This window comes from Argentina silus (genome assembly GCF_951799395.1).
Source record: "Argentina silus genome assembly, chromosome: 15".
NCBI lineage: Eukaryota > Metazoa > Chordata > Actinopteri > Argentiniformes > Argentinidae > Argentina > Argentina silus.
In genome coordinates this window covers 19405934-19413433 of record NC_139669.1, presented here as the reverse complement: position 1 = coordinate 19413433, position 7500 = coordinate 19405934, and the positions used below count along the sequence as shown (strand labels likewise).

Here is a 7500-nt window from a genome sequence, read left to right as displayed (position 1 = left end):
CATGAGGAACAACTCTATCCGCTTCCTCTACCGCTTCCTCTACCCCTCCCACCGCGCACAACGCCTCGTAAAACGCTAATGGGTCGAAGCAGCTCTGGCAGGTGATGGGTGAGGGGAACAACCAAAGCCAGAGGGGAACAACAGAAGCACCTGTGTGTGTCCAGATACGTGACAGTATGAGTGTGAGGGGACCGCGGAGGCACCTGGTGTGTGTCGTGCTGCACACACCCCTTCTGTCTCGGTGTGGCTATTATCGCTACCATCAGGGCCTGCTTTGTTCTGTCAGGATTAACACAGAGAGCGTCTGTGTCTGGAGACACACACACACACGCGCACATACACACACACTCACACACACACACTTTCTCAATGCCCTGACAGTGTGTGTGTGTGTGTGTGTGTGTGTGTGTGTGTGTGTGTGTGTGTGTGTGTGTGTGTGTGTGTGTTGTGAAGGCTGGGGGCGCGTTGTCACCTTGGCTATAAAACAAAGGCATTCTTAGCGCCATTGAGGTGCTGAAGCTGTCATGTTGCTCCCTCTTGCCCTTTTTCTTTTCTCCTTTATCTCTTTCTGTCTTTCTCTCTCTCTCGCTCTCTCTCACTCTCTGTAAAACCTGTTCTCTTGTATTACTCACTCCTGTTTCGCTGGTAGTGAGGCAGAAGGAGAGAGGGAAGAGGAGGAAGAGGAAACTCAGCCGTGGCTGTCTGCTCTCCCAGACACAGGGGTGAGAGGGTTAATGGGGGAGGGGGGTCAGAGACAGTGAGGACAGTGAGGCTGGTTGAGAGGATCAGTTAGGCTGAGTCAGAGAGTGTCTGGCGTCAGGGGTCAAGGGTCAGGGGAGTAGAGGTCAGTTCCAGTAGAGTAGAGGCTGTGTTTGCACTAGGGGTTACTCAAGGTTCAACCCTCGGTCCGGTATGACATTCAGCCTGGCCTGGATTCTATTCGTAGAGACAGTAACTTGTCTTCTTCAGAAACCAAGACACATTCAGACGGATAAAAGCCAAGGACAGGCCTTCAAAAGAGGATAGAGGTTGAGAAGTAGATTATAGGCACAGTAACAGGCCGGTTAACAGTGATTCATTCAGCCTGCCTCTCCACGTCGATTCATCACTCCCCAAAGTCACCGGGACGTGAGGACAAGCTCTCTCCAGCACACATCCGAGCTGTTATCCTCGGTCTGACAGACTACAGATGAGACAGGATTTCTATCCTGTCCCTGTCACTAGGAACACTGTTGTCCGATTCCCTAAGGACAGCCATGTCTAGGCTTTGAGAGAATAGAGGTCTACCACTACTGTGTTAATACTTCAAATCAAATAGGATAGACAACACATCTATAGTAACGATATTTCAGAAGCCTTGGGGATTACATGGTATGGTATAACGGAGTACGTCTCTAAGCAGTAAAGAGGGTAAACATCTGGCACACTTTGGTATGGCAACATTGTTTTGTTTAGCTGCTGTCACTTCCTGGATCAAAGGTCTAGTCACTCCCGGTGGAAGGGGAGAGGTCAAAGGTCACCATTAGCCTTACTCTGCATGGAGGAAGGGGTGAGGAGGTGACATTCCTCCCTAGGGCAGAGAGCATTCGAGGCCGTCCAACTCATAGACCCTCGTCTGTCCCAGACTTCCAGAACTCCTCTTCCTCACTCCACTCCTCCACTCGTCTCTACCCAATTCCCTAACTCCCTCCTCTCCGAACAACTTGTCATCTAATTCAAGCTCTCGGTGTTCACTCCATTAAGCCAAATTTTATTTTAGCGTCTCATCTATTTTAAGGGGCTGCTCTCAAAAAAAACTAGTGTGTTTATTTTTAGTCCTGACACTATTTTGGAGTGCGATGATTAAAGTGCTTCAGAGCATTGTCGTGGTGGCCTATATCTGTGTGGTGTTCTTTGAAACACTGTTTGCTCAGGATTCTGCTCTCTTCATTTCAATCCGAACCCCAGAACTGTCAATAGGCTGAATGCTAATGTTACCAAGGCGTGGGTCCACATAACAAACCCTTTTTTGTCCGTCGGGATCTCTCCCCCTCTCTCTCCTTTCTCCTCCACTGATCTATCCCATTCCTCCCCTGCTTCTCTCTCTCTCCACGCCCTGCGTCTCCCTTCCCCTCGTCAGGATGCCTATGCAGATGGCTATGCAGCAGCCTGTCCTCACTGTGGGAACTGCTGGCATGGGAGGCTTTTTGGCCCTCTGCCCCTCCCATCCTCTCCACTGCTCCCTGCAGGACCCCAAAAAAGTCTATTGGCCGTCCAGCGTCATGCCTGAGGAGCAACAGTGAAGCCAACGTTGTCTCTGCCATCACCAACAGGGCAAGTGAAAGATACTGTGCATATGTCACAGTGAGCTTGCTAACCAATCGCAAACCTCCTCTTGTTGGTGTGCGGTGTACGTGGGGGTAGAATTCAAAAACAAATGAGCACATTGTGTCTTGCGTAAACACATGCACGTGTGCCCACACACACACACACACACACACACACACACACACACGCACACACACACACACACACACACACACACATAACACAATATCGAGTTACCATTCAGGCATGTGTGCTCCACACCCATACTCCACCCTCTCCCTGTGGTATGAGTGTGAAAGAGGCTGAGAAGCACGCTCTCAGCTTAACATCAACACACTCCCTAAATCCCTCGACCGAACAGCCTCCTGGCATCTGCACAGGCTCCCACTAACATCCTGGCACCTGTTCCCAGATCAGCTGCATCAATCCAAAATGTTAACCTCTTTGGGAATTCTCTTCCATCATTAACACACCCTATTCTGTCTGTCTGTGTGTGTGTGTGTGTGTGTGTGTGTGTCTGTGTGTCTGTCTGTCTGTCTGTCTGTCTGTCTGTGTCTACAGTATGTGTATGTGTGTGTGTCTGTGTGTGTGTGTGTGTGTGTGTGTGTGTGTGTGTGTGTGTGCGTGTGTCTGTGTGTGTCTGTGTGTGTGTGTGCGTGTGTGTGTACAGCCAGCCAGCCAGCCGGCCGGCCTCATTCCTGAGCGAGTTTGGACAGTGTGGGCTGAGGCTGAGGCTCAGAGCAGCGAATCCCCAGTGAAGTAATCTCAGAGCCGAGAAAACAAACGTCTGATTGTGTTCATCACTAACCCAGAGGTGCGGCAGAGAGAACAGAGAGAGAGACACACAGACAGAAGAGTGGTGGTATGAGAGTACTGTTTACATTACAGTGAGTGTAACACTTTCAATCTCAAAAGAAACCCTAACAACCTTACATTAAGACGGAATAACGAAGCATTTGACGAAATGATCACGTTGGGAGAAATTCTATACCTTCACGACCACCTCTAAATGTTGGGTGGAGTATATGCTGTCAATAATAAATATATTATATGCTGTGATACAGTGAAAATGTCATGTGTGTCTGTAGCTTATTTAAAAGAGGAAGAGGATGAAGCTATGTGAGTGCTTCTGTATGGCGTTGAGATGAGCAGGTAATCTATCATGTTACTTAGAGATAATTGGAGTTGAGCACACGCCGTCTTTTAGTGGGCACAAAGTACATGCCTGAGCTCAGAATGTCCTCATTCTGTCATTCAGAGGGGTCATATTACTTTAAAAGTCATGCATTATTCATATATTCAGATTAATAGCTACCACATGATGCAATATTCCCTTGAAGAGAGCGGATAGAAGATTTTTCCTCTCCAACCAAAACAGACATAATTGTGTCTGAATAGGCATTTATGAATTATTATCATCTTAAACAATAGGTTGAAAGAGGATAGTGACATAAGCAATCATGAAATAGACAGATTAAAGGCAACCAAAAGAATGGATTACATCAAATGGCCCTAGAATGCTCTGGATACATAGGTGTCTTGTTACTAGGAGCTCTTCAAGTGAGATTCAAATTGCCGACTCAATCGTCTGCGGTTTTTATCACCTTGAATTCACTTTCTTTTTTTTCTTTTTTTTAATTCAGCTGTCTCATTGAGATACAATCTCTTTTTAAAGAGGCCGGATCAGGGGTCAATCGAGTAGAACATTGCCATGTCACACAATCAACTGAAACGGATTGGCATCCGACGCGAATCCAATATCAGCATGTTACTAATTCCTTAAACGGCTGTCTAGATTCCAGTTACGCTGCCTCCCTTACGGCTGCTGGATGGACTGACGCTGGAGACAGGGACATGATGTGTCATGGCTGCCGATGTCTAATGGGTGAGATAATCAGTGTTTGGGCTTGGGTGAGCCTGTGTTATGATACGATCAGAGACGCAGGCTTGCACAGCTGTGTCCGATCTGCAGGCTTCTGATATCAAACAGGCACCAGATGCTTCACATGTGCTTCACTAATTGTCCTATGGTTACTATGACAACTATCTGTTGCGTAGGAGATTCGAATGAGTACGGCGTGAAACACTCTGTCTGTGACAGCGGTCCGATTGTTAGTTTGAGCTAGAATCCAGGCACATCATGCGAAACGTTAAATCGATGCGTCTGCTCGTGTTTGAGCACGACCGTCCCGACTATTTCTTGAATGAGGCCCACAGGCAGTTATCGCATGGCGATGCATTTGACTGGAGAACAGCCGTGAAGACAGGAGATCAATACCCTCCTATGACGACAGTCCTCTCCACCTGCCCCTGTTGAAGACGCTGGAGCGTTGCCATGGTGTCGTGAGGTCATTAAGAAGGCTGTCGCGTCTCCGCCGTGACATGCTTTACGTCCGTTATTAAATCACAAAAACCGGCTCCTCTTTCCCTCTCTTTTCTTTCTTCCCTCTCTCTGGAGACGGAGCGCCAGTCACGGACATCCTGATGCCTCGGCACAGCCCCGGCTCTGGACTGTCACTGTGATAACGACAGTCTTCATCAGTCACTCTGTCATCTCTGGCCGCCTCGAGGTTAGACGGAGAGGAGATTTTCAGGCCTGTCATGTATGCAGGTCATCCTATTGTCTCTTTCCATTTTAATCGAAGATTTTCTTTTTCTTTTTTCTCTCTCCGAAAATATTTCTTCTTCTGTTTTGCTCAGCAAAGGCCGAACCAGCCGAAGGACCTTGACAATGCGGTCATACGACCGGAGAGAACCTCCACAAAGGTTAAAAAACATTCTTCTCTGATTGATACATCCCATGACAGACTGTCTAAAATAGACTATTCAGAGCATGTCACCCGTGAAGCAGAAACAGCCGACTGTGGTGAGATTCAAGATCGAAGCTTGAATTCCTCTGACAAAAGTAAAAGAGAATGCACAGCGGTATGTGCAGTAGCTGTGTTTGGTCACAGGGCAAATAGTGGAACTGTGTCACAGCTGTAGAGTTGGGAATTGGGTGATCTTTGACCACATACACACACACACACACACACACGCATACACCCACCGCACGCACGCACCCACCGCACGCACGCACGCACCCACCGCACGCACCGCACGCACGCACGCACGCACGCACGCACGCACGCACACACGCACGCACGCACACCGCACGCACGCACCCACCGCACGCACGCACGCACGCACGCACCCACGCACGCACCGCACGCACGCACGCACGCACGCACGCACGCACGCACGCACACACACACACACACACACGCACACACACACACACAGAGTAATAAAAGTGTCATACCAGCCAGACTAACAAACAGCCCCTGTGTTTACCTCCATGTGGGACACCAGCCACCACAACCTTCCCCTCCGTGGGAAGCCCTAAATCATGTCCTCATTAAAAGCACACCTGTTTGTCTCTCTAGCCTGGGCCTGACGAGGAGGACTGAACAGTGCAAGAAGTCTATACCTGCACTGCTGAGTGACAAGTCTGAATGACTCCCCCTTACTACGGTGACTCACAGCCCTTATCTGATTTTCGACGAAACCATGACTAGGGGCAGAGAGCCTGTAGAGCATGTGTCCATGTTGTGAATGTTGGCTAGAAGAGCTGATTTTATAGGTATATGTTTTGGCTGTCGACTGACATCTGAAACAGCCCTGTGTCCTGGGGACAGAAAGAAAGAGTGAAATAAGGCACAGAACACTTGTGTTCCCTTCGGCCCAGGTAGTCACCCGCAGCGATAGAGGACACACAGAACAACGTTTGCTCTTCACCCCACTTGGTACACACACTTACTTGAGTAAACATGAGTGTGTGAGACAGGCCACAGAGATTATGCTCTTTGCTCTTTTCCCAGGATGTCATCAGAGAGAAAGGGGCGTGGGGGGGAGGGAGAGAGAGAGAGAGAGAGAGAGAGAGAGAGAGAGAGAGAGAGAGAGAGAGAGAGAGAGCACAAAGGAAAAGCCTAGGGCTGCTTAGAGAAGGTATCTGTGTGTGAAAGGACAGGCTCCTTGTCAGGAGAGTCTACGGGACTGGAGGGGAGGGAGGGGGGGAGAGAAACCTGAGTCCCCTTCACCCCTCCTCACATCCAGGGGCTGGGAGGAGCAGGATGGGGGAGGAGGAGAGGGGCTGCAGAAGCTGAGGGTGTGGGAAAGGGATATCTTCAGTGTCAATGTCTGCAGCAATGTCTTGAGTCACTGTGTCTGGCCACCGAACAGGTTTCTTGAGTGAGGGGGAATGGCGTGTTCAAAAAACCTCTTTTGGATGCAGGGTTGCAAGGACATCAAAGAAAACCTGCACTAGAAATACCTTGAATTGGTATTCTGCTAAAATGATGCGATCCTGTTAAGACCCTCCAGGTACTGTCTGTGTGTTGGTTACTGTGTGTTTCAATTGGACGGAGATAAGCTCTGGCTACTGAGTTTCAAAGGTTGAAAAAGTGTTGAAATACAAACAATAACACACAGAAGTCTGCCACACCCTCCCTGTGCATCGGCTTAAAATCTATGCCTTGAAGCTGCTCCCTTATTGTTTGACTATTCAATCATGTATGCGACGAAGGGCTGTAGATACGAGGAGAAACCCGCCTACATGTTCTAGGGACACACGGACAGACGTCCGTGAAGAGCTATCCAAGACATTATCACACGCACGCAAGCGGACATTTGACACACACGAATAAGATGCTTCACAGACCAAGACCATGCCTCTACAACATGGTTTATTTAGACTATAGAGTATTAAACGTATCACACAATCTGGTAGCGGTATCCTCTCTCCCAGAGCAGCTCCACTCTCCATGGAGTGTGCGAGGAAGTCCTCGTGTTGCGTGTTTACACCGTTGTAGCCTCTCCCCGTGCGATTAATGATTACACCAACGAGATATGAGCGTCACTGTTTGGCACTTGTGCAACACACATCATGAATGCTCATTGAAATGGAATTCAATGACATTACGCTCGTCCCCTGCCCAGCCCTCTAAACCTCTCCATCATTAGTATGGAGCGCACCGCGCCTTGACTTCCATCAACATTACTATAGAACAGCTGAGTACATTCGGTAGAATAACGGCTAGAAAGCCTTTAGAAAATCCCCGATGACAACTGTTGGTTCGTAAGCCTAGCCTACCACGGCCTGTCCGCGGGTCCATACACACACTGCTGACTCATATGATCAGAGGTTTCTCATGC

The 7500-nt window shown here is 48.9% G+C and overlaps 1 protein-coding gene across 1 annotated transcript in view; it reads right to left on the bottom strand.

Moving 5' to 3' along the window:
- Positions 1 to 7500, bottom strand: part of LOC310816496 (ras-GEF domain-containing family member 1C-like) — a 21997-nt gene that overhangs the window by 14019 nt on the left and 478 nt on the right. The window lies entirely within an intron of this gene.